The sequence below is a fragment of the Carettochelys insculpta genome, chromosome 1, assembly GCF_033958435.1.
Source record: "Carettochelys insculpta isolate YL-2023 chromosome 1, ASM3395843v1, whole genome shotgun sequence".
Classification (NCBI taxonomy): Eukaryota; Metazoa; Chordata; order Testudines; family Carettochelyidae; genus Carettochelys; species Carettochelys insculpta.
The window spans coordinates 244051411-244077944 of record NC_134137.1 but is presented as its reverse complement, the minus strand read 5'-3'; the positions used below and the strand labels follow the sequence as shown (position 1 = coordinate 244077944).

Here is a 26534-nt window from a genome sequence, read left to right as displayed (position 1 = left end):
TCATTGAATGTAAAATCAAGTACACCTGTAATAACAAAGCAATGGAATATCATGCATCTCTTCTTAGATATTTAACTGCATTGCAGTGGAGCTGGGGTGGCTTGCTTTCTCAGGCTCAGTGAAATTGAAGGTCATGTCCTAGTGTTGTGTCTTCCTGTTTAAAATGAATGGAGTATAAATGTTTATCTCTAGTCGAAGTGAGAGCACAGTCCATATTGTGACATGCTCTCCACCTCCCATTTTCAGAAATTGTGCAGAAAAACAGCTGCATGTCCTTGCATACCCTTTCTTATGCTATTAAACATTTATATTTTTATTTCGGTTCTGTGCCAGTTTTCTTCAGCCTTCTGGACATATTTTCAGTTAAACTTTAAGTTAGTGCTGTGTTGATTTATAGTTGGTTGCATTATTTTCAAGAAAAAAAAAGTATTCCAGCCATGAGGTACTGAGGATTCATGCACAGAGATGTACCATATATAGTTTCTTTGTGTTCTGCCAGTACATATTCCAGAGTTTCAAATGTCCTGAGGCTAAGTAGTGCAAGTTGTGCAGAGGTACGACCAAAGTATACAGTATATTGGCTTCCCTTTTGCTGTTTTTGGACAGTCAGGTCTGCTTTCCATTTCCTACAATGTTCCAATATAACTAAATCACATCGACTCTGTAATGGAGGCCTCTGTGATCCTCGGCTTCTGTTAAACATAAAAGAGCAAAGTAATATTTATGCAGTCTAATATTTTGATTTGCTAATGAGCTGTGAGGTGGGTATTATCACTACATATTGTGCAACAAGAGGGATTCCTAAAACATGCATCAATTTACTCTTTCTCTGAATCATTTTAGAAAATGCCATGTTTAGTTTCTAAGTAGAATCTGTGGTGTACAAATAGTTCTGGATGATGTAAGTGATTGATATTCTGCATTCTAGTGAAGAGTGTCTCAGCCAGAGCAGATGAATTAAACTCTATAGTAGAGCCACTGTATGACTGGTGAGAAGAGCAGAGAGCCATATTAGAGAAACTGACTTGCTGTAGTATTTTGTATTGACTGATGTGGTTTTGTTCTGAAGGTTACGAGGGAGTAAGTTTAGCCTTGAATAGTTTATTAAAATAGTGACATCACAGCCCTCAGGGGAGTAAGATAAATGTTTTGTTTAAAATGTCTGGCTCTTGGTATTATATGGATTTTTTTCCTTAGCAGTACTTTTACATTATATATTCTTTAGAGTGGCACAAAAGTGGGGAAAGTTATGCATTTGCAAAACTGTGCTTAGGTTTCTTATCTACCAAAACCAAGATGATTTAATCTAAGCCCTGTTTTATATGAAACTTTGAACAGTAAGTTTAACTTTCAAGACACAATGATCTGCCCAATCTTATAGGCTATGTCTTGAAGGAAGGTGCCTGAGTAAAGTGTGGTTTTGAGTAACTATAATATTTTTTGTATTTGTGCTCGCTTTGTAGTTTATGTGTGTCTTACCATTTGTGGCTGGCTTTATACCAATAATTATGAAGCGATTCTTCTCTGAAAAGTCACTTATTAAAATTACATTTTTAACTCCACATATGTAATGTCTCACTGTTGCTGTATTAAATTTGTTTATTGTAAAGGTAAAAGGATATTTACTCTGACAGCCCTGCAAACTCAGCCTGGCATCTGAATATCAAGTTGGGCTTTTTCTGATTCATGCAGAAAATTGTTGTTTCTGTGATATTTGTATTGCTCCAATATCATAGTATCTGAGTACTGCACAATCCTGGTTGCCTTTATCCTCACAACTCTCCTGTAAGGTTGTACTGTTGTCCCCATTTACAGGTAGGGGGACTGAGGCACAGAGAGACTAAGGGACTTGCACAGAATCATAGAAGTCTGGCGAAGCCCAGGTCTCCCAAATTCTAAGTTAGCACATTAACTGCTATATCATCCTTCCTCTCAGGTCCTAATGCTTCCCTCATTTACATCTATGCTGTCACTGGGTTTCCACAGGTGTATCTGACAGCATAATTTAACGACAGAATTGGGCTTGTTCAGATGGCCCTGTAGATTAATCAGTTCTGCTGGGTAAAATCAAGTTAGAAACAAATCCAGTTCATTCTTCCAGAGTGGTATTGGTGCTACAAGGCTGTCAGTAGTACACCCAGGATGGCTTGATTTTCAAAGAAGCTCCTATTGGCCTCAGTGGCTTTTGTAGGGGCTCATAATTTAATATGGAAATATACATATCTCATAGAGCTGGAAGGGACCTTGAGATGTTATCAAGTCCAGTCCCTTGCCCTCTGGGGAGGGCCAACCATCATCCCTGACCTTTTTTTTTGGCGGGGGGAGGTTATTTATTCACCCCAGATTCCTAAATGACCTCCCCAAGGACTGACTTCACAACCCGCAGCTTAGCAGGCCAATGCTCAAACCACTGAGCTATCCCTCCCCTTCTGCCCAAAAAGTCAATTCATTACTATGTTCATGTGTAATTTGAAATATCTGCAGGGAGCATATCGGCTGCGTTAGAAGGCACTATTTGCATACTATCATTTTTCAGTGTTGAACTACTGCTTAAATGAAACTTCTGATTGGTTTCATTGTAGTGTCCTGTTTAAAAATGAATGTCACAATATGGTCCCTGAATTCTGTTGCTGTTTTGCAAAGTGAAACAATTAAAATGTTTCAGTTTTGATGCATGTGCTTTTCCCAACCAGTAATAATTTCTTTAGCAGAGTAGGCAAGAGAGATTTGTTTCTTTGGGAGGATTATGTTTTCTCTCTTACCAGCAAGTTAAACAGGGAAAGCAGCTGTAGCAACACCTTACACCTAACATGACTTTATCATATAAGTATAATAAAACCTATCATCTACCCATGAAATGAGAGAATAAAACAGTTAAAATCCCCTATTTCCATCCTCTTCAGCCATATGTATTTCTTTTAAAAAATCATCAGAACAGATACTTCTCTTCCTGAAATGAAATAATATATTTTAATGGCAATGGCAGTCTCACAATAGTAGTGGGATTTTTCAGGGATTCTCTGAAGTATTTGTATTGTTAGGTAGAATTCCACATGAAATCCATCAGGCTTACTAAAACATTCATATGCTGTACAGCTAACATTTTTAGCCAATTGCCCTATTCACAGAAGTTGTCTTTCTGTGAGAATGACAGGAATTTAACATTTCAGTTCACTGCTGATGTAAATGGTGGCAGGGCTCATATTAAGGGACTCTGTTTAAATACTGACATGTAACCAAATGACTGAAGAGCATAATGTCTGAGATAAATGATCTTTAAAGCTTTTTTTGAAGCTCTTTCATTTTACATCATTGTTCTGCACTGAAGTTTTAGGAAATATGAATGCCATGCCATGGCAAATTATCTCTTATCTGACTCAGTTATGTTCATACAGGCTGCACCTCCTAAAACTGACACTGTCTGGTCTAGCAACATCCCTTTTTCCAGTAGGACCAGGGATGCTCCTGGACTAGAGAGCCGGGACAGAAGGGCAAGCAGAGCCAGCCTACTGGCAGCTCCCTCACTACCCCCACCCTGGGGGGCAGAAGGGCCAGGACGGGAGGCAGCATCCCCTGGGAATATTGCAGGAGGGCTAGGGCTGGAGTTAGAGTCCTCCAGCAGACACAGACAAGCCTGGGCCGGACTGCTGGTGTTCCCCAGAAGCCATGGCCAAAGTGCCAGCATCCCCAGGGCCAGGGCAAGGACCAGGGAGCTGGCTGTGGTGGCAAGCCACAGCCACAGAGCCCACGAGCCATGGCCAGAGGGCCAGTGGGGGGGGCAGCCAGGGGTTGGTGGGCATTAACTTCCCCTGGTCTGGCAAAATCCCTCATGGGAGACCACGGAGGTCCCTGGGGTGCTGGAACAGGGAAGTTCAACCTGTAGGTGTTAAGCATGTAACATTGCAAGCCAGGGATGTGTCACACAGGCAGAATCTTTCATTGAGGAAGCAATTTCCATTGGCTTCAGTTGGAGTATAATCGGGTCTGTATTGGCCATATTTTGTAGATTAGGCACTGTTTTATATTCCACTTGCACTGGTAATTTTTGCTTTTATTTACTACAACTGGTTATTGGAGGACAGTTAGCAGTGAGAGGACAAGGGATATTAAACAAGGGCTTTTGATGTTTATTTCACCAGTAATTGTTTATATCCAAAGTCAGCGCGTCTCAACCAGGGGTACATTGAGGTCTTCCAGAGGGTACATCAACTCATCTAGATATTTGCCTAGTTTTACAATAGACCATATAAAAAGCACTAGTAAAGTCATTACAATCTAAAAGTTCATTCAGAAAATGACTTGTTTCTTCTGCTTCACACACCTCACACTGAAATCTAAGCACAATATTTCTGTTCAAATTCATTTATTTGATAATAAGATGACAGGAATTCAGCAAATTTTCAGTTATGGTCTTCTGTGTTATTTTTGCATGTTTTTCTAAGTAAGTAGATTTTAAGTGAGGTGTAGCTTGGTGGTAGGCAAAACAAATCTGACTCCTGAAAAGGGTGCAGCAATTCGGGCAGGTTGAACAGCACTTGTTTCAAGACCTCAGATTACCTTAGGACGATGTTTCTCAGTTGGTGGTATGTGTACCTTCAGTGGTATGCAAGAGAAGTCTGGGGGACTTACAATTTTTTTAAAGGGATACTTTATAAAAAAAGGTTGAGAAACACTGTCCTAAGTATACTATTTTATGCAGTTATTGCCCAAGGAAGAAAAGCACATAAAGTGCCCACTGAAGTCCGTGGCAAAATTCCTACTGATTTCACTGAGAGCTCTGGATTCTGTTTTGGTCAGGATGAAGGAAAAATATTAACCAGTAATAATGTGTATCTGTATGTGCATATAACCTGAGTTAGGTATGATCTTCCTGTCTGTTTTTAGTGTAATTTAGTCCTTGATTATTTGCCTTTGGGAACCAGGAAATGACTGATCCTTGGAAACAGCTGTAATAAATATCTACTGAAACGTCTCAAGGAAATTTGTATTTCTCCAGACAGTTGTAAGAGATGTTTTATAAAACAAGAATTTGCTGTTTGTAGAAAGCTAGTCTGGCTCACTATTGCATAGAACATTTACAGTCAGGACTTGGTATTGAGCAATTCATCCTTTCAGCTCAGCAAATTAGCTTGGTGGGTGGGGGGGAATAAGTGAGTCTCAGAGAGCAGCCAGCCTAATGCATTAACTTATAGTAAAAATGCTCATAATTGCAAACTCTGAGTGCACAATAATCATGTCAGGAAAATGAAAGTTAGTGTTATAGTATAGCAGGTAGTCCGTCATGTCCGACTATGACATCTTGAGCTTGCTCAGGCACATCGGTTGTGGACTCGCATGTGACTGAGGAGACCAAGCTTTGAACAGCATGGGCGTTCACAGTGGGGGCAAGGAAATTGTCCTGGCTCTGTTGGTGCACCTGCTGCTGTTGCTTTCTTCCTCTCACAAGCATCAATGAGGCGTATGCGTCGCTGCTCTTCAAAGTTGTCATACACGTGTCATACAAGAGCACGCCAGTCTATTCAGTCTTTTGCATGCTGCTCTAGCTGATCTGGATTTAAACCAGAATGAGCAGTGTTGGCCTTCATGCAGTCTTTATACCTCTTCTGAGGCCCACCTTGATTTTGCCCTGGGAGAATTCACCATAGAGGAATTGCTTAGGGATTCTTGACTCCTCCATTCGTATGACGTGCCCTGTCCAGGAAAGCTGGGCTTTCAGAATCATGGCTTCAGTGTTCGTGGTTCCTGCTCTGTCCAGGACTTCCAGGTTTGTAACTGTCCTGCCATTTAATGTGCAGTATTAATCTCAGGCTGCGTGTGTGGAAGCGCTCCAGCAGTTGTATATGTTTTCTGTACAGGGTCCAGGTTTCACAGCCATACAGGAGACTGGTCAGGACTACAGCCTTGTACACTTTCAGTTTAGTGGACTGTCGGATATTGTGCTGATTCAGCACTTGCTCTCTCAAACGTCCTAGTGCCCGGCTGGCCTGGCAGATTCTGGCGTTGATTTCTTTGTCAAGGGAGCCATCATTGGCTATCACACTGCCAAGGTGCTTGAACTCCTCTACTGTTTTTAACTCTGTTCCTTCAATAAAGATTGAAGTGGGGAGAGCAGCAGATCCTGAAGTAGGTTGAAACAGTACCTTGGTCTTTCCTAGGCTGATGGTCAAACCAAAGAGGCAAGTGGCATCAGCAAACTTATTGATGATGAGCTGGAGATCAGATTCTTTGTGTGCCGTAAGCGCACAGTCATCAGCAAAAAAGGGCTTCAAGGATGAGCCTCTCAAGTGTCTTGGTTTTAGCATTCAGATGACAAAGGTCGAAAAGTGACCCATCAAGTCTGTATTTTATGTAGACTCCACGGTCCAGGTCCCTAACTGCTTGGCTCCGGATGCACATGAAAGAGAGGTTGAATAACACTGGAGCCAGCATGCACCCTTGCTTCATACCACTGGATATCTCAAATGGATCTGAGGACTCGCCATTTGAAGGAACAAAGCCAGTCATGTCATCATGGAACAGGCATATGAGGTTAACGAATCTTCTCGGGCAGCCAAGTTTTGACAGGATAATCCATAGGGCTTCTCTGTTGATGGTGTCAAACGCCTTGGTCAGGTCTATAAAGACAGCATACAGATCCAAGTTCTATATCTATGCACTTTTCCTGGACCTGACAAACAGCAAAGATCATGTCAATGGTGCTGCAGCCTGGCCGGAAACCACACTGTGCCTCTGATAGGTTCTCCTCTGAGATGCTGGTGATCAGACGGTTGGGGATGACTCGGGCCAAGATCTTCCCAGCAGTACAGAGAAGGGAGATGCCCTGGTAATTTCCACAGTCAGCTTTGTTGCCCTTGTTCTTGAAGAGTGAGATGACTGTGGCATCCTTAAATTCTTTCGGCATGTCGTCTTCTTCCCAGATGCTGATCAAGATGTTGTGAAAGGCTTCAAGTGACACTGGTCCTGCCGCTTCAAAAATTTCAGCAGGGATACCGTCCATCCCAGGGGCTTTGCCAGAGCTGGTCGGGCTGATTGCCTTTTTGACCTCATCCATTGTAGGGGGCAGGTCAAGACTGTCTATTGTGGGTTTCTGAGGGATCTCGTCTAGGGCCACAGGGTCATCAATGGAGGGTCTGTTGAGAAGGTTGCTGAAGTAGTCTCTCCACCTATTGTTGATGCTGTTCTTCTCCCTCAGAAGGGTCATGCCATCTGTAGGCAGGACAGGTGTAGTATTTGGCTTTGAAGGTCCATATATAGCTTTGATAGCACTGAAGAACAACTTGGAGTTCTTGGTGTCAGCGTAGTATTGGACTTAATCAGCTTTACTCTCACACCACTCATCTTGCATTTTGCAAAGTGCTGTTTGCACCTGGCTCTGAAGGTGTTTGAAACGATCACGTTTGGAGATTGAGGACTGATCATTTTGCCATAGCAGAAATGTGTTCTGTTTTTCCTCTAAGACCTTCATGATGGCCTCGTCATCTTCATCAAACCAGTCTTGGTGAACTCTGTTTTTCAGTACTAATGTTGACTTGGCTGACCCCGTCACCAGGGTTTTGAACTGGTCCCACTCTTGTGTTGGGTCTCCAGTCAGAGGTCCATGGGACGTCAGCACTTCGTCAAGGCAGGCTGTGAATTTCTCACGATGACCAGTATGTTGCAGCTTCCTGATGTTGAAGGAGGGTCTGACAACCTTGAGCTTCTTGCGGTGCGGTGGTGTGATGTGCAGCATAAGTCAATGATCAGTCCAGCACTCAGCTCCCTGCATGGCCCTGGTGATCTTAACATCTCAAATGTCCCACCTGCGACTGATGACATAGTCAATCAGGTGCCACTCTTTTGATTTCGGGTGCATCCATGTGGTCTTGTATTTATCGGCTTGCCTGAAGAGAGTGTTTTCCAGGTCCTACAGTCCTTGCTGACCTTGGCGTTGAAGGAGAAGCTTGTCACTAGGAGGAGTTGCTTTCACAAGGTGGTCAAGGTCCTCATAGAAACTTTCATTTGCTTCGTCGCTGCTAGTCAGTGTGGGGGTGTGAGCGCTAATGACTGTAACATGGTGAGAGCTGTTGAGGGGGAAGTGGAGCTTGATCAGATGCTCACTGATACAAGTTGGTAGGTCAGGAAGCTGATGCAGAAGTGATGTCTTGATGGCAAGTCCCACTCCATGGATTCTGTCTTCATTTTCTGGCCTGCCTTTCCAGAAGGAGGTGTAACTTCCTTTTGGTTCACAGATGGATCCTTCCTCTGCCAGCCTGGTCTCACTCAGGGCGGCTATGTCAATGTTATAATGTGCCAGTTCTCTTGCTACGAGGGCTGTTGTTCTTTCATGCCTCGTAGCATTCTCCCTGTCCCAGAGGGTGAGAACATTCCATGCTGCAAATAGCATCTTTCTTTTCACTGTTTTTCGACCACTGTGAGGGTAAAACTGACAGCTGTGTCATGCTGGCCATTTTGGTTGGGACAAGCAATTTTTGGGACACCTTTTCTAGTCCCCTCCCTCATTTTGAGGGTGAGCAGTGCTGTTCCTAAAAAGGCCTGTTCAGTCACCTGGGATGCTGCCAAACTCCTCTGTCATCCTGGGGTCAGAGTCGAGCGACCAAAGTCCACAGGTTGCCTATGTGCAGGTTTGGAGCTATGACTCCCAGTGGTCACCTCCACCTGTTGCTTTGCCCTTCTGCCATCACCACAGGACTTTGAGGTAGGCAGAAGTGATGAGAATGTGCAAAGAACCTGAGCAGGAGAATGTTTAAAGTGGAAAAGCCATTGCACACAGGCAGTTCCACTCTCTCGACCTCAGAAGCCTGGTTCCAGTGGTACAAAAAGTCATCACAGCTGGGACTTCCTAGACTGCAGTGGATGGCCATGCCGTCTTTGGTGCCTTATCATGCCCTTTGCTCTCCACAGAGCATTGCAGAACCGCCTTCCTGGTTGTTGGATCTTGCTATTGATATCATCCTCCCAGTCCGCCGAGCTGACTTTGCATGCTGAGATAGGCAATTCCCTATCTCACCGCAGGTTTCAGTCCTGCTGGCTACCCTCACCTGGTTTAGCCTGCCTGTCGAAGTAGTTTATTGGGGTATGGCTGCTGCATGCCACAGATTCTTGGAGCCACAGGTGAGAGCTGGGTGCCAGGTGGGGACCAAAGGTGTGTGAACTGCCCCGAAGAGACATAACAAGTCCCCACACCAAAGGTACTACTCCTCCCTGGACACCCCATACACCCCAGAGTAGTAGAGGTATATATTATATAGCACCAGAACTTGTAGTCCCTTCATTAAATGAGAAATTACTGTGGAAAAAATAATCCAGTCTTCTGTAGCACAATTAGCTTTAGAAAGGGAACATGCCTTGAGCATGGGAATGGGAGCCAGGAACACCTGTGATCTAAACCCCACTGTGCCTCTGATTCCCAGTTTAACTCAATATAAAGCCCTGCACTCTCACTATGTGTCACTTTTCCAGTTCAATCACAAGAACTACCTCACTATTGCAAAAGGTCAAATGACAGTAAATTAGTTAATATTTGTATGGTGCTTTAAAGATGTAAAGTACATGTAAATAGTATTAAAATGCATAAAATCCACAGGTGTTTTACTTTTGCCAGAATGTCTTCTGCCAAAACCCCACTATTTATTACCTGTGTTGGCCTGCTTAGCATCTCTCTCAGAGGTGACATGTTTCATTGACTTTGGGGAAGAGGAAGAGAGGGAAGGGTAAAGCAATTTCAACTCTGCAACAGAATTTAAAGCATGTTTATAGACAGAGAAGGACTTTTTTGATTCAAATAGTTCATTTCAAGCTACTTCTACATGGTTCCTGGGCACCTCTCATAATTATCAAATTTGCTCTGTTTTTTAATATAATCATATTTTTGGAACATAGGGTTTGATTAAGAGTTTGCACAGTAATATGTAAAAATGTAATAAATAAATACTCTTTAGCAAAGTAACTCAGAGGAAGACTTCTGTCTGGAAGGGTGAATCTAGAATGGCAAAGTTTTCATTGGGGTTAATTTTGACCACTGCATTCCTGTTTTTAAGTCTTTAAGCCCAACCATCCCAAAATCTTTTGACATTTGAAGACAGTAGCAATAGCCTGGCACCAGGGTGGCAAGGGGAGCAGCAGGATTTGAGTAAATAGGTGGAACCAGCCCTTTCAGAGGGAGGCCTCAGGTGAGCAGCAGCTCTGTGTGATGTCATTCTAATTAGGGCTGGAGTGTGTTTTGCTCAACTCCATATGCGTGATAGCAAATGTCCTTTGTGAAACAGTGCAGCTGCTTTCATGTTTCTTGTTTATCTGCTCCACATTGAAATGTTGGGTTTGTCAGTGAAATAGACAGTAGGGAGATGGAACATTACTTAAATATGGATTTTGTGATATCTCAGCTTCTGATATATATCTTCTTTAGATTGCTGTCAAAATCACATTCACTATAATTGCTTTTTTTCTCCTCCCCACAGTATGACCAACTCTGACTTCACCAAAAAGGATGCTGTGGTTACTTAGCAAGATGAGATCAAGGCACACAAAAAAAGCTTCCTGAGATTTAATTGAGAGACTTTCAGGTATTTATGACCTCACTATACACACCAATCCTCTGTGCATGATTTTGGGCACTATACAAGCACATTCACTAATGAGCTTGGAAAAAAAAAAACTTTCTTCTGTGAACTCATGAAAGGTGATAGTGAAATGCCATCTAATGAATGAAAATATCCTGAAACGGAGAGAAAACTAGCATTATTTAACTTAAGTATCACTGTGTATTTTAAGATTGTTGTGATGATGTTTGTTTTACTGGATAAACGTGATACCTTAAAACTCAGCAGATTAAGTCCCCTGTGGTTATATCTATGTTTATGTAGTAGCTGAATGTGTTTGTGCCACCTTTCACTCCTGTGAGCATAATGGGGCCAGCACATCTGCACTCTCTTCTGACTCTCACTTAAACAGAGTTCAGTAGGTTCTCTGTTAATAACTAATGGGCCAAATCAGTGCCCATTGAACACAGTGGAAAGATTCCCACTAACATCAGCAGACCTAGATCAGGTCCTAAGCATTATAAGGGTTTGGTGCTTCCCAAGTTAAACCAGTGAGTTAAGGTAAACTGCATTTCAATACAGAGGGCAGATAAGATCCCATAAGACCACATTTAAAGCTGTGCATTAAGGACTTCCGTGGGGGTTAGGTGGTGCAAAAGGCCTCTGCACTGAGGTGAATTAGACTTGTTAGTGCACACTCAATTGAATGGAAGTTAGGCAGGTGCAGAACTTCAGACCCTACTGTTCCCCTTAATAACTGTTCCTATTTAAAGTGAAAACCCCTTCTAGTCTAAATTATGGAACCCTTGCTCAACATCTTTCCAAAATAATCTGCATTAACTTTCAAAATAGCTTGCTAGACTCAAAATTTCATTTGCTGTGGGACACTTCCATTTGTATTAAGAGTAAACACCTCTTCACTTCTCTGTGTTGCTGCCTCTTAAAAAGTCCAGAGTTTAAAATAGTGTGGAAGTAATAATTTACACGTTAAACACTCCTCTTGTTTTGGAAAGTCCGCTGATGAAATTGTTTGGGTGGTATTAAGATTTAAAATACACTAATAGTATGTCTTTCCTGCCACTCTGCCGGAGACCACTCTTTAGCAGATTCCACTGCAGAATCAAATTTAAAGATCAAGTGTCGTATTACAGCCCCCTCTATATCCCCTTTACAATACTTCAGCTGTGTAAGGGGGCTACAGAGTCCCTCAGGACACTCCCACCAGTGGAGGAGTGTAATATCATTCCTATGCTGTCCTTCTGCATGGGCCTGAAAATAGGAGTGGAGCTAAACTTCTGAGGAGACTGAACAAAGAGTAGCCACATCATGGTGTCTAGCAATTCTAGGTTAAGGAACAGCTCATTAGAAGCTGGATAAAGCTACTATAAACTGAAGGCTCTACATTTCATTGGAGCCATGCTGCTTTTCACTACTGCCAAGAATTCAGGAAGTACAAAAGTAAAGCCATCTTTACCTCCTAAGAGATGCAACACTGAAGCTGGCCCTAGGTTTTTAGCATTGTTGCTGGCTTTTCTGGGCTTCTCATCTATCTCCATGTGGTGGTTCCTTATGGTTACATTTCCAATATGATCATGTTATCAACTGCATTTGTGTGGAGATTTTTGCAGTGTGGGAATGTAGGTGTTAGGGAGACCAGTGAGAAGAACGGTACAGTTGTAGAGACTAGGTGTGTTGAGAATGTTAGCAGTGGGGAATGAAAGAGCAGGATAGGTCTAGAAATGCTTTGGAAGAAAAATCTTCATATTTGGATGCAACCTGGAGCTTGCATCCATCCTCACTTTCTTCTCTTGATTTGAACATCAAGTGGTTCTTGTTCTGCTCTGTTCCAAAGCTCCTCATTTGTGACCAAGTCTTGCCATTTGATGCAAAGAATGCACCTCAGGCATCTGTTTATGAATGTCTGTAGCTTGTGATTTGAAGACTTTTTAGTACGCCAGGTCTCGCATCCATATAAGAGCACACTCTTCACATTTGTGTTGAGTATCCGTAGTTCTGTCTTCCTAGATATTGTTTGTGAACTCCACATCAGACAAAGAATCTTGAATGCAGCTGTTGCTTTCCCTATCCTGGCATTGATATACTTGCCTGTTCCTCCATCTCTGCCCATAATTCTCCCAAAGTAGGTATACTGCTCCATGTCTTCCAGGCCATCCCCTCCCAGTGTCATGGTGGTGTTGTTGGACTGGTTATCCTTGTTGTCTTGGTCTTTCCCTTAGTAATGGTCAGTCCAGTCACTGAGGCAGTTTTGTCTGGTGTTGCAACCTTGTCTTCCTTGCATTCATGTCAGTATGAAAAGAGTGCAACGTTGCAAGCAAAATCAGCGTCCTTTACCTGTTTGAGAAGTGTCCACTGAGTGCCCTGTTGATGGCCATCTATTGTTCTGCTCATAATCCAATCCATTGTGATCAAGAACAGACGAGGCACCCTTGTTGCACTCCTGAGTGTATGATGAAGGATTCTGTCAAGATGCCATTGTGAATAACGTGGCATGTCGAGGTTTTGTACATTGAACAGATCAGGTTAATAATTTTGGATGGGATGCCATGGTGTTGTGGCAGTTTCCCCAAAGAGTTTCTATCAATACTATCACAGGCTTTTTCGAAGTCTATGAAGATTATGGAGTCCCACACAATTGACTGTTCTACGATCACTCTGAGAGCTGCTATTTAGTCAATACAAGATCTCTCGCTTCAGAAGCCAGCCTGTACTTCTCTGAGCTGCGTATCAGTTTCTGTCATCATTCTCTCCAGGAGAATACTACTGAACGCTTTTCCTGGAACAAACAGTAACGTCATGCCCCTCCAGTGCTTGCATTCCTTCAGATTGCCTTTCTTTGGAAGCTTGATAAGGTAGCCATGTTTCCCGTGTTGTAGGATCTCCTCAGTGTCCCAAATTTTCCCAAAAAGATTATACATCATGTTGACTGATGTCGCACTACCTGCTTTGCTTGCTTCTTCTGGGATGTTGTCTGGATCAGGTGCTTTTCCACTCTTCAGATGAGCAATGTTTTTTCTGATTTCTTCTTTTGTAGGTCTGTTGCTGTCAATTTGCAATGGTATATTTGCAGGTGATAACTCCAGAGGTTCCATGTGGGCAGGGCTGTTCAGTAGCTCTTCAAAGTGTTCCTTCCATCTACTGAGCTGCTCACTTGGGTTTTTAGCACATACCCCTCCTTGTCCTGTACTGGCTGATTGACCGTATGCCGTGACCCAGCTAGTTTCCATGTTATGTCATTCAGCTTTTTCAAGTTTCTCTCTCCTGCAGCTTGTTCCACTTGTTTTGCAAGGTTTTCCACAAAGCTCTTCTTGTACCATTTAACAGCCTTTTCAACTTCTCTGTTGGCATCTGAATACAGTCTCTGAGCTTCTGCTTTGACTGCTCTTGCTTTGCCGTTGTTGACAGCTGTTTTCTTGTCCTTTCATTCCTTCACTTTTCTCAGAGTTTCATTTTTTGTGACACCTTGTCCTCTTTCCCAATGTTTTATCATGGGTCTCTTTCCAGGCTGTTTTGATGTGTTCCCAAATTTGTTCTATGGTAGCATCTTTCAGGATGAGGTTTGTCAGAAGTTCATATCTGTAGGACAGCTCTACTTGTAACTGGCTCTTGTCTCTGTGTCCTTCAGCTGAATCTCAGTCCCAGCTTGGTTGCTTTTGTGATGTACCTTTTGAGCTTCAACTTGAGTTTTATCGTGACCAAATGGGGGTCTGAACCTACATCTGCTCCTCTGCTAGCACGAGCATCTTGCATTAATCTTCTGAAAGAATTCCTGATACAGATGTGATCAGTCTGGTTTTCTGACTCTTGGGTCAGTGAAACCCAAGTGACCTTATGAATCCTTTTTGTGTGGACAAATACTACCACCTATCATCAATCCATTGAAGGAACAAAAGTCAGTGAAGTGCTCTCCATTTTCATTCTTGTTACCTAGGCCTTCTTTTCCTATTGTCTGTTCTCTGTATTTATGCTTCCAATTTTCATATTGAAGTTGCCCATCAAAATCAACATATCCTCCTTTTGCTTTCTGGTTCACCACACTTTGTAGTTTCTCATAGGTGTCTGTTTTACATTCCTCAGCTGCTTCGTTGGGTGTTGCATAACATTGCACAATCCGTACCTTCTTCACTTTGATGTAGAATCTGGCTGTGATGATACTGCTGTTGACTACATTAAAGTACCAGATGCCTCTCTTGATAACATCAAGCACACGCCTTCTGTGTGTGGTCCACCCTCTTCTCATGTCCTGCATAGATGAGGATTTCACCTGTTGCAAGGTGTAGTCACCCAGATTGCATCCATCTTGTCTCATACAAGCCCAAAGCTGCACACTTGTATTGTTTTTCATCTCCACTGCTAACTGTGCTGTCTTCCCTGATTGATACATGGTCCGAATGTGGTGAGACACCAAACTTTAAAGAAGTTAGATTCCCCTCAACCCAGTTTCTAAAAACAACTAAACACCAACCAGTGTTATTTCCACTTCAAGTGAAATAAAGCCTGAGATACCTGACCCCTTGGTGATAATCCTACCTAGCCAAAATCTCAGAAAAATGCTTTCAGTGGAGATAATGGAAGGCAATTTTTAACATTTTAAAGAAACTGTTGCATTGTTTAGCTGGAAAACAAAGCAGAATTCTTGTCTTCAGTCTAAACAATGCAGCTTTTCCTTAAAATGTTAAAAATTACCTCCCATTACAGAAACTGAAAGCATGTTTCCAAGTAATTGACTACCTCCTTTGTGCTGCACTGCAACCAAAGCATTTATTATGGACTATAAATGGCAGTATTGATTGCCAAGCCTACTTAAAGCCAATTTTGGCTGGCAGAATTATAATCCATTATAAAATCCTGCATTTTAAAATTTCCATTTCCAAAAAATAAAAATGCAAACCCTTAACTGTTTCTAAGGTTGTCAGATGGTGTACACTGATCTGTGATATCTTTGTGTCCTCCTCTCTTCCATGTCCCAAAATTTTAGTTATGATTCAGATGGTCTGTTCAGAGAAATATAAAAAAAGTTTGGCTATTTGGCTCATCTGTTAAGTCTGCAAAATTAGATTGACAGTCTTCTGAGATCAAGCTCTCTAACGAAATTTCTGATACTGTTTCTGGTGAAGCTGGAAATATGTAAAAGGTATAAAATTGCCATTTTCACGGTATTCTGTCAGTTTTACTTCCTGTCCTCTCTAGATCCAAGAAGTGAATTACTGGTGAAATGTGTGGCCTGTGATGGTCATAATTCCTGTTTGGATTTTAAAATATAATAAAGGGTTTGTGTGTGTAGTTTTTACACTCAATCATGGAACTATGTTTTGCATGTTTGGACATTAAAAATGTTTGGTCACTTTTTTAAAATAAAAGTAAAAAAAAATTGATTGAAAAATGCTGTAAACATTTCTTACTGGTGTTTTGACTAGCTGTAATTAACGTTTACTCAATGCCAAAATGCCAGGCTTAGAATAAATTTGGGATGATATTTCTATTATTTTATCACAGCTTATGTCACTGCACAAAAGAGTATTGTGCACAGCTTAGTAGAAGGCATATTGATGCAGTAGAAAGGGCATGGTATGGAAATCGGCAGCAAGGCTCTTCAGTATTTTAATTGTGAGGGGAAGTGAAGGAATTAAGTTTATTTGTCAAGGCCTTCTGTGCATTTCAATGAATAGGATTTAGTGCTCTGGTACTGAGCTGTGGAACTGTACGGAAAAGCTGGGTTCACTGGGGAAAGCATACAGTAACACACTTGTACTAAGGTGGCCTCATCAGTTCTGACTACGTTGGGAGTGCAGGCCTCTTCTATTCACTAGGCTCAAGATCAGGCCTGAGAGCCACCTCTTTGAGGCAAAATAGCATTCGCAGCTCAGCTTCCTGCCTGGCAAGTTCCAGTGCTGCTAGCTCCATCTAGACAATATGCAGCAATGCTGCAGTCTCTGTCAGTGCTGGCATTGGCACTGCAACCTCCTATTACAATTTTAACGTCAACACCATAACCTAAAGGCAGGTTTCCAGATCTCTGCCTGGTGCTGCTGTGGGGCAAAAAAGAAGACATGTTCCAGAGAGTCTAAGAAGGAGGAAAAGAGGAAGCATCACTCTGCATTCCTGTTGCTGGTGAGTGTTTCTTTTGAAATGCCTCACAGTAGTTATACAGATATCTTACCAGTGCCAGTAGCTCAGATACAGTCAATTTCACCTCTTATCAGGAAACATCCCCCTCCTGCAGATGGAGGTATTGGATTTGCCACTGTTACTCGATTCTGCAGAGATATTCACCTCTGGCTTCAAACAAAAATATCTCATGGGGTATACTGAATCTGCTCAGAAATTCCTCTCGAATCCCCATGGAAGTTCCACTAGCCCAATCTGGGAAGTCCACTTGGCTTTCTTAACCAGACTCTGTTGGCAATTGAGGGGTATTATTCAGGGCCTTCTGCAGTTATTTATGTAGAATTCAGGAGTCCATTATCTCTCTAACATATTGCCAAACCAGGCACAGTGATATTGCCTTTGGTACTGGCATTAATAAATTTCGCCTCAAAGTCAATGATGAGAGAGAGGGTCAGCGGTACCACTGAGAGAAGATTCTCTGGGTTCAAACGTTATGCCTGTCTTCAGACTGAATTTGAAGCCAACTAAGGGCCTACGTTTAGAGAGCTCTGACCTCTTTAGTGTCAAGACAGATGATTTTGGAAAAGGCCAAGACTAAGGAGTTGTCTACACATGATATCGCTGTCCTCTTCATCCCAACCCAGAGACATGTCATCTGGCCCTGAGCTCTTCTGAAAAACTGTCTCCTCTTGTCTTGCACACGAGAATTCTGCTGCAGAGGCAGAGATCCAGTAATCCAGATGCTAGGTCCTAGTCCCTTAGCACAAAACCAGTGATTTCTATTTCTTAAATAAGCAAGACTGCGTCTACACTTGAGCCCAGCTTCAAAGAGGGCATGGTAATCAGGGCCACAGGAGATTACTAATGAAGTGCTGTGGTGAATATGCAGCGCTTCATCAGCCTAATTTTCCCCCGCAGCAACTTCAAGGTGGCAAACTTTGAAGTGCCAGCATGCGTGTAGCTGCAGGCGCTTCAAAGTGCCCATGCTACTTTGAAGTCCCTTTACTCCTCAAAAGTAAAATACACGCATGCCGGCAATTCAAAGTTTGCCGCTTCAAAGTTGCCACAGGGGAAAATTAGCCTAATGAAGTGCTGCTTATTCACTGCAGCATTTCATTAGTAATCTCCTGTGGCCCTAATTAGCTTGCCCCCTTCAAAGTTGGGGGCAAGTGTAGACAAGCCCTATGAGAGGGAAGGAAACACGTCAGATAGACATAAGAAGCTATTGTGTTTGTGGAGGAAACCAAGAAGAACAGTAGAGAGCTTGTGAGAGGATAGGAAAATGCAATGAGCAACTAATGGTTACTTGTTAAAGATGGGAGCTGCTTAAGAAGAAATCAGAAATATCTGGGAGCTGCCAGAGGGTGAAATTACTATATAATAGCAAGTATCAGAGAGGTAGCCGTAGTAGTCTGTATCTTCGAGAACTACAAGAAGTCCTGTGGCACCTTATAGACTAACAAATATTTTGGAGCATAAACTTTCATGGGCAAAGACCCACTTCATCAGATGCAGGAGTGTGTGGTGAGGGAGGGGGGTTGTCTACATAATAGCAAATGGCTGTTGTGCAAAGAGCAAAAGGAAGAGAATTGTTGGGGTCATAGCCATCAGAAAACATGAAGTTGTCAGAAAAGGTAAGCACTGAAGGTATATTGGAATTGGCCAAAAGGTACTGGGTTTGGTGCATGAGGGAGTGCATTGGAGGCTATTGTAGTCAGCCAAAAAAGAAATTAATGTGGCAGGGCCAAGCCGAAGGGCTCCTCAGAGGGAGCCCAAACAAGTAGAACGGTCTGCAGGGCAATCACAGGCAGCTGGGTGGGAGATGGCTCAGTCTAATTAAAGCCAGCTGGCCCCAATGACTGGGCCAATAAGAGGCCTTTAAAACTCTTCACAGTGGGAAGGGCAGGGAGAGAGAGTGAGGTGAGCAGAGAGATGCAAGGAGACAGGAGCAGAGAGAGAACAGGTTTGAGAAGAGCAGAGGAGAGCTGCAGGAACACCAGATATCAAAAAGGGAGAGCGGGAGCTTCTACAGATCAGGAGTGGGGACCCGTGACTACTACGGTCTGGAGAAGACACCAGGGAGAATCGTCTGGGGAAGTGGCCCAGGGAGGAGAGTTGCTGTGCCAAGGGCTAAGGGAGTCAGCACCTCCCACTGGCAGCTGCACAGGGTCCTTGGGCCAGAACCCAGCATGAGTGGGTGGGGGCTAGGTTCCCCCCAGACCACCCCTCGTCCCAGTGAGGGCAAGGGGTCCTAATGGACCAACCAGAGGACAGAGGCCCAGGAATAGGACTGACTTTGTCACATTAATTAAAATTTCAGTATGGTAAAACATTGTTTTTATCAAAACAAACATAATTACAGTATCATAATAATGAAAACTAAGCTTTTAAACATAATTGACTTTATGGATTTTTAGGGGAATGTACCGTATCATAGTTAGAACTGAAAAGACAAGATTAAGTAGTTCTGCCTATTAGGATTCTTTCTTGCATGTGCTTGCTGTATTTCACACAGGTTAAATCTGAATGTTTTTCTTATTCTTGGAACTGGCACATTGCTTTTCTATGATGTCATATTAAAAGCTCTGTCAAGTTAGAAAATCTACAAAGACAAAATAAAAGCAATGCCAAGGGAAAGAGGCTTGAAGATGCTTTAATTTTCCAGTTTGTTGATACGATGAGACCTGCGGGGAGGAACAGAAGTTCAACATATTAAATGCTGCGGTTTTGGGTACTTTATGTGCTTGAAATCAGAAGAAGTCCAGTTTATAGAAAACTCCAGTGCTTTTGTTGTGCACCCAAAACAAAGACTCATTTGGTGATACTATTGACATACTTTGTATGTATTTCAAGAAATTAAGCATAGGAAGTGTGATGAGATCTTTTTCTGTTTTCACTACAAAACAAAAGTCAACAGTAATTTTACCACACAATACTAAGCAAGGTGAGCATTATTCAGTTTCTCAAATATGGCTTCTGAGAAGCAGAAAGAATGATTTGATCAAAATGAATCTGTGACAGAGCGGGGATGAGAACCGCACAGTCCTACACCCCGCTACTCTAAAATAAGTAGAATATTGTAAAGCAGAAAAGAGTGCAAGTCATGTGGTTTACGTGTACCATAGCAGATGTTTCATTCAGCGTGCTTTGAAAATTCAGAAGAAGAAATTCTGTTATTTTATGCATCTAATAAGAGACAAACTGCACTGCAAACACCCGTCAGTCTAAGTAGACAAGAATGGGATAAAAATGTTCTTTTGCACAAATTTATTCATTTCTGTGAGTGTGCCAATGGTGGGTACAAATACCAGCCAATGGGACTTAAACACGTAATCAAAGTTAAGCACATGCTTAGATGCTGTCCTGAGTAGACTTAAATACTGGGATGGATTTATACCTTACTCACTTCTAGGCACAGCATCTTAAGTCCCCACTTCCTGCTGCCTATCTATAGGTAATCGTCATGTTTTCTGTAATTTTTTTTTTTTAAAAAGGAACTTTTATCCTACTTTACGTTTGAGGACACACTCTGGATCAGTGCCTACTGTACCTGATTGGAAATCCAGGCCTGCATAAACATGTATTTTAGGGCTTTGCTGCCATATTAACTGGGGAAAGGATGTTTCTATGGTGATTGTATTCATATGTGCCTCTTTTACCAAAAATATAATGTACAGTACAGTATTTCAGACCTGCTAAACTCTCAGACCATTTAAACAGCATCCATCTTCTCTGTAAATAAACAATATCTTACCTATGTACTCTGGATAACTATCAAAGACCCTGGCAGGACATCAGACAGTTACTTAATATAACTTTCCAGCTATCTGTGGAATTCTGTCTTAGTATCACTGTGAAGCAGAGTTGGAGATTACAGTTTGGAGGATTTTCATTCTCCTTCCGGAAGCCATTTCAGTTATGCAGTATGTTATGATTTTACTGTGCATTTATAGCTTAAAGAATTATTTGCAAATGAAAATAGTCCTGGATAAAGCAGAGATGGATGTAGAATAAAGGAGACATTATAGTTTTAACATTGCTTTAAGTTTTTTAAATTAAATTTACTTGTAATGGCCTTCATTTTCTGTGAAAATTGTAGAAATAATAAATTTAAGGATAAAATAGTCTCTTAGTAAACAGAATGCATCATACTAAAATATGTACATGAACTGGCAAATACCATTTAAATGTTTGTTGTGATGGCACAAGTGTATATTAAAACAAAAAAAAAAAATCCCTACATATTTACTCATTACTAACAGCCCCTTAAAATTGAAAGTATTTTTCTTTTTAAACCATATTCTCTTTTCATTATATACCATGGCTGCGTCCACACAGTGCTCCTCCCAGCGCCACTGCTGGCAGAGCTGTGCAAAACGAGCTTCTTGGGATTGCAGATAGTTTGCCATTTGCATACACATAAAGCTCATTACCATAGCCCCGTGAGAGTTCAGCATCAGCAGAAGGAGGTGCCGGCATAAGGGACTGGCGTCAGAGGGGGTTTGAGCCAGCAAAGGTACGTCCACATGGCCTCTGCAGTGCCGGCAACTCTTCTGTCAACGCCAAACTCTCACGGGGCTTTGGTAATGAGCTTTGTGAGTATGCAAATGGCACACCATTTGCAATCCCGAGAAGCTCATTTTGCATAGCTCTGCTGGCAGCGGCGCTGGACAGAGCACCATCTAGACCCAGCCTATGTGTTTTATTTTGGCACTTGTTTTAGCTTGGATGATTAAAATAGAATGGAATAGTCTCAGTTTTGTATGTAGTTTCTAGGTATATCATTTTGGCTACTCATACATATTAAAATTCTACCATGTCCACAAACATTGTAGGACTATGTTTATTTTTTAAAAATCCTTCATTGTATAACGTTCAGGTCTCAATTATTTGGGTATAAACTGAGAGAAATGTTACTGAAGTCAATGAGCATGACTGTGAAAAAGCCTGAAATATTTTTAAGGTGTTTTTTTATACTAGTTTTACACCATATTAACTCTTTGGCTTTGATGAAATTGCATCTCTTTTATGTTGGCGTATTTAATGAGAATTAGGCCCCATAGAGCTAAGTGGGTACAAGACCCAACTGAGAGGCAAATCAGAACCTGCCGTTGGTTTTTAATCATGGTAATATTTCTTAGGTGTTTTAAATGTTATCTAATTCAGTCTGGGCCTTTCAGCTGGTTATTGCTTACCTGGGCTTCTATGGCTACGCCTACATGGTGGGTGCTATTTCGGGATACAGAAGTATTCTGAAATAACAATACTGCAGCTTTTCACAGCACTTGAAATAGCGCTGCATTTCGGGCATGCTATTATGGTTACAGTATCCCTCGTCATATGAAGAGTAACAGAACATTTGGAATAAAGTATTTTGAAATAATTTATGCAATTTGCATAATGCAAATTATGTAAATATTTTTAAAAATTGCCATGTAGACGTAGTGCATGTGAGAGAGAGAGGAAAAGCATGCAATTTGATTGATTGTCAGGATACAGACCAGCATAAAGGCTAACGTGGCCGGTTGCTGTTAATCCTAGGGTTGGAAGCTGTTTTAGAGATGAGGCATGGTCATGGCAGTGACTTTATTTGGTTGCTGGCCCATTCTTAAGAACATAAGAACATAAGAATGGCCATACTGGGTCAGACCAAAGGTCCATCAAGCCCAGCATCCCATCTGCCGACGGTGGCCAATGCCAGGCGCCCCAGAGAAGGAGAACAGAAGACAAGTGATTTATCTCCTGCCATCCATCTCCTGCCCTTGTTATGAAGGCTAGGGCACCATACTTTATCCCTGGCTAATAGCCATTTATGGACCTGACCTGCAAAAATTTATCAAGCTCTTTTTTAAACCCTAATAGAGTCCTGGCCTTCACAGCCGCCTCGGGCAAGGAGTTCCACAGGTTGACTGTGCGCTGTGTGAAGAAAAATTTCCTTTTATTAGTTTTGAACCCACTACCCATCAATTTCATTTGGTGTCCCCTAGTTCTTGTATTATGGGAAAAGGTAAATAATTTTTCTATATTCACTTTCTCCACACCATTCATGATTTTATATACCTCTATCATATCGCCCCTCAATCGCCTCTTTTCCAAACTGAAAAGTCCCAGTCTCTCTAGCCTCTCCCCATATGGGACCCTTTCCAAGCCCCTAATCATCTTAGTCGCCCTTTTCTGAACCTTTTCTAATGCCAATATATCTTTTTTGAGGTGAGGAGACCACATCTGCACGCAGTACTCGAGATGTGGGCGTACCATAGTTTTATATAGGGGAAGTATGATATCTTTTGTCTTATTATCGATCCCTCTTTTAATAATTCCTAACATCCTATTTGCCTTACTAACTGCCGCTGCACACTGCGTGGATGTCTTCAGAGAACTATCCACTATAACTCCAAGATCCCTTTCCTGATCTGTCGTAGCTAAATTTGACCCCATCATGTAGTACGTGTAATTTGGGTTATTTTTTCCAACATGCATTACCTTACACTTACCCACATTAAATTTCATTTGCCATTTTGCTGCCCAATCACTCAGTTTGCTGAGATCTTTTTGTAGTTCTTCACAATCCCTTTTGGTTTTGACTGTCCTGAACAACTTGGTGTCATCTGCAAACTTTGCCACCTCACTGCTTACCTCATTTTCCAGATCATTGATGAACAAGTTGAACAGGATCGGTCCCAGGACTGAGCCCTGGGGAACACCACTAGTTACCCCCCTCCATTGTGAAAATTTACCATTTATTCCCACCCTTTGTTTTCTGTCTTTTAACCAATTCCCGATCCATGAAAGGACCTTTCCTCCTATCCCATGACCACCTAATTTACATAAAAGCCTTTGGTGTGGGACCGTGTCAAAGGCTTTCTGGAAATCTAGGTATATTATGTCCACTGGGTGCCCCTTGTCCGCATGTTTATTAACCCCTTCAAAGAATTCTAATAGATTAGACAGACACGACTTCCCTCTGCAGAAACCATGCTGACTTTTGCCCAACAATTCGTGCTCTTCTATGTGCCTTGCAATTTTACTCTTTACTAGTGTTTCTACTAATTTGCCTGGTACTGATGTTAAACTTATCGGTCTATAATTGCCAGGATCTCCTCTAGAGCCTTTTTTAAATATTGGTGTTATATTGGCCGTCTTCCAGTCATTTGGTACCAAAGTGGATTTAAAGGATAGGTTACAAACCACTGTTAATAACTCCGCAATTTCACATTTGAGTTCTTTCAGAACCCTTGGGTGAATGCCATCTGGTCCTGGAGACTTGTTACTATTCAGCTTATCAATTAATTCCAAAACCTCCTCTAATGTCACTTCAATCTGAGTGAGTTCCTCAGATTTGTCGCCTAAAAAGGCTGGCTCAGATTTAGGAACCTCTGTAACATCTTCAGCCGTGAAGACTGAAGCAAAGAAATCATTTAATCGCTCCGCAATGGCACTGTCTTCCTTGATCGCTCCTTTTATATCTTTATCATCCAAGGGCCCCACTGCTTTTTTAGCAGGCTTCCTGCTTCTAATGTATTTAAAAAACATTTTACTATTGTTTTTTGAATTTTTGGCTAGCTGTTCCTCAAACTCTTTTTTGGCTTTTCTTACTACATTATGACAGTTAATTTGGGAGTGTTTATGTTCCTTTCTATTTTCCTCACTAGGATTTGACTTCCACTTTTTAAAAGCTGCCCTTTTCTCTCTCACTGCCTTTTTAACATGGCTGTTTAGCCATGGTGGTTCTTTGTTAGGTCTCTTACTGTGTTTTTTTATTTGGGGTATACATTTAAGTTGGGCCTCTAGTATGGTGTCTTTAAACAGTTTCCATGCAGCTTCCAGGGATTTTAGTTTAATTACTCTACCTTTTAGTTTCTGTTTAACTAGCTTCCTCATTTTAGTGTAATTCCCCTTTTTGAAATTAAATGCCAGAGTGTTTGACCGCTGCGGTGTTCTTCCCAACACAGGAATATTAAAAGTTATTATATTGTGGTCACTATTTCCAAGCGGTCCAGTAACAGTTACCTCTTGGACCAGATCCTGCGTTCCAGTCAAGACTAGATCGAGAATCGACTCTCCCCTTGTGGGTTCCTGTACTAGCTGCTCCAAGAAGCAGTCATTTAAGGCATCAAGAAATTTAATCTCTGAATCCCGTCCTGAGGTGACATGCACCCAATCAATATGGGGATAATTGAAATCTCCTATTATTACTGTGTTTTTTATTTTGATAGCCTCTCTAATCTCCCTTAACATTTCAGCATCACTATCACTGTCCTGGTTAGGTGGTCGGTAATATATTCCTAATGCCATATTCATATTAGAGGAATGAATTGTTATCCATAATGATTCTATGGAACATTTTGATTCCTTTAGGATTTTTACTTCATTTGATTCTATATTATCCTTCACATATAGTACCACTCCGCCACCCGCACGACCTGTTCTGTCTTTCCGATATAATTTATATCCCGGTATGATAGTGTCCCACTGATTGTCCTCATTCCACCATGTTTCTGAGATGCCTATTATGTCAACTTCCTCCTTTGATATGAGGTACTCCAGTTCACCCATCTTATTAGACAGACTCCTAGCATTAGTGTAAAAGCATGTTAGAAAACTACCACTATTTATATGTCCGCCTTTCACAGACGTGGTGGATTTTTTTATGCACGATTGTTTCACATCTGATCTTGCCCATATATTATTTCCCACGTTCCCTATCTGACTAACTTCTAGGGAATCCCTGTCTATGGAGCCTCGTGTAAGAGAAGTCTCCGTCCGATCCAGGTGCTCCCCCGCACCAATCGGCTTTCCCCCACCTCTTAGTTTAAAAACTGCTCTATGTCCTTTTTTTCTTAGGGCTTATCTACACTATCAACCTCCTTCAAAGTTAGTAAACTTAGTAAATTCATTAGTAAACTCCCAACACCCTACTTACCATCCTTCCTTCGAAGGAGGGTGGCAATGTAGACACAGCCTCTAAGAAATATCCTGGTGTCAAGCCAGGAAGGGCCCCTAAGTAAGACATCAGTGGAGCTACTCACATGCATAACTTTACACACTTGCCTAAGTATTTTCAATATTCATAGTAAAACAAACGAGCACTCATGTAGCCCTTTAAAGACTAACAAAATAAGTTATTAGGTGAAGTCAGGAGGCAGGGCAGGGACTCTAAAAACCCAGCCTGAGGACTCAGTGAGGGCTGAGGCTGGAGAGGGGCAGGGGATGGCTTAGGGCTCCCTACCTGGGAGGCTGAGGACTGGCTGAGCAGGGCTGAAGCCTGGATTGGGCTGCCTGGTCGCTTGCCGATCCCGATGCCCGGGGAACCCAGCAGATCCTGCTGCCTGAAGCAGACCAGCCGGACCCTGAGGCCCACCAGAGTATCCACCTCAGTCTGCACCCTGAGGCAGCGGAGCCCATAAGCCGTGCAGGCCTGGATCAGGCCACCCAGACCCCAGTTGGACCTGGAACCCTGTGAGCACTGACAAGTCAGCAAGACATGGGATGTGTGCCAGGGAGGAGACTCGGAGTGGCCCAGGGGATAGAGAGGACTGTTAAAGGGCCTTGGGTCAGCATGTTGCAGTCTGGATTCTCTGCTGACCCGTGTAGCAGACCATGCTGCTGCGACCAGGGCCCCTGGGCTGTGATGCAGTGGAGTGGGTGGGCCTGTGTCCCCCCAACACCCACTTGCTGGGTGTCAGTCTTCCCCCACCTCTCTGCCAGGACGGGTGCAGTGTCTGTTGTGTTGTGCCTCCACCTGAGCTAGGGCCGGGGGCCACCTGAACTGTTTCTTTGCTGCCCTGCCCTGAGCTAGGGCCTGGGCTGCCGTGAGTCTGTTATGTTGCCCCGCCCTGCACCAGGGCCTGGACCTGCCCCGCCTTGCAC

The 26534-nt window shown here is 42.4% G+C and overlaps 1 long non-coding RNA gene across 4 annotated transcripts in view; it reads left to right on the top strand.

Moving 5' to 3' along the window:
- LOC142018008 (uncharacterized) overlaps positions 1-26534 on the top strand; it is a 216459-nt gene that overhangs the window by 76469 nt on the left and 113456 nt on the right. For all 4 annotated transcript variants that reach the window (XR_012646652.1, XR_012646653.1, XR_012646649.1 and 1 more), the window contains one exon: positions 10458-10562. This is a non-coding gene — a long non-coding RNA (uncharacterized LOC142018008). The remainder of the gene's footprint in view (positions 1-10457; positions 10563-26534) is intronic.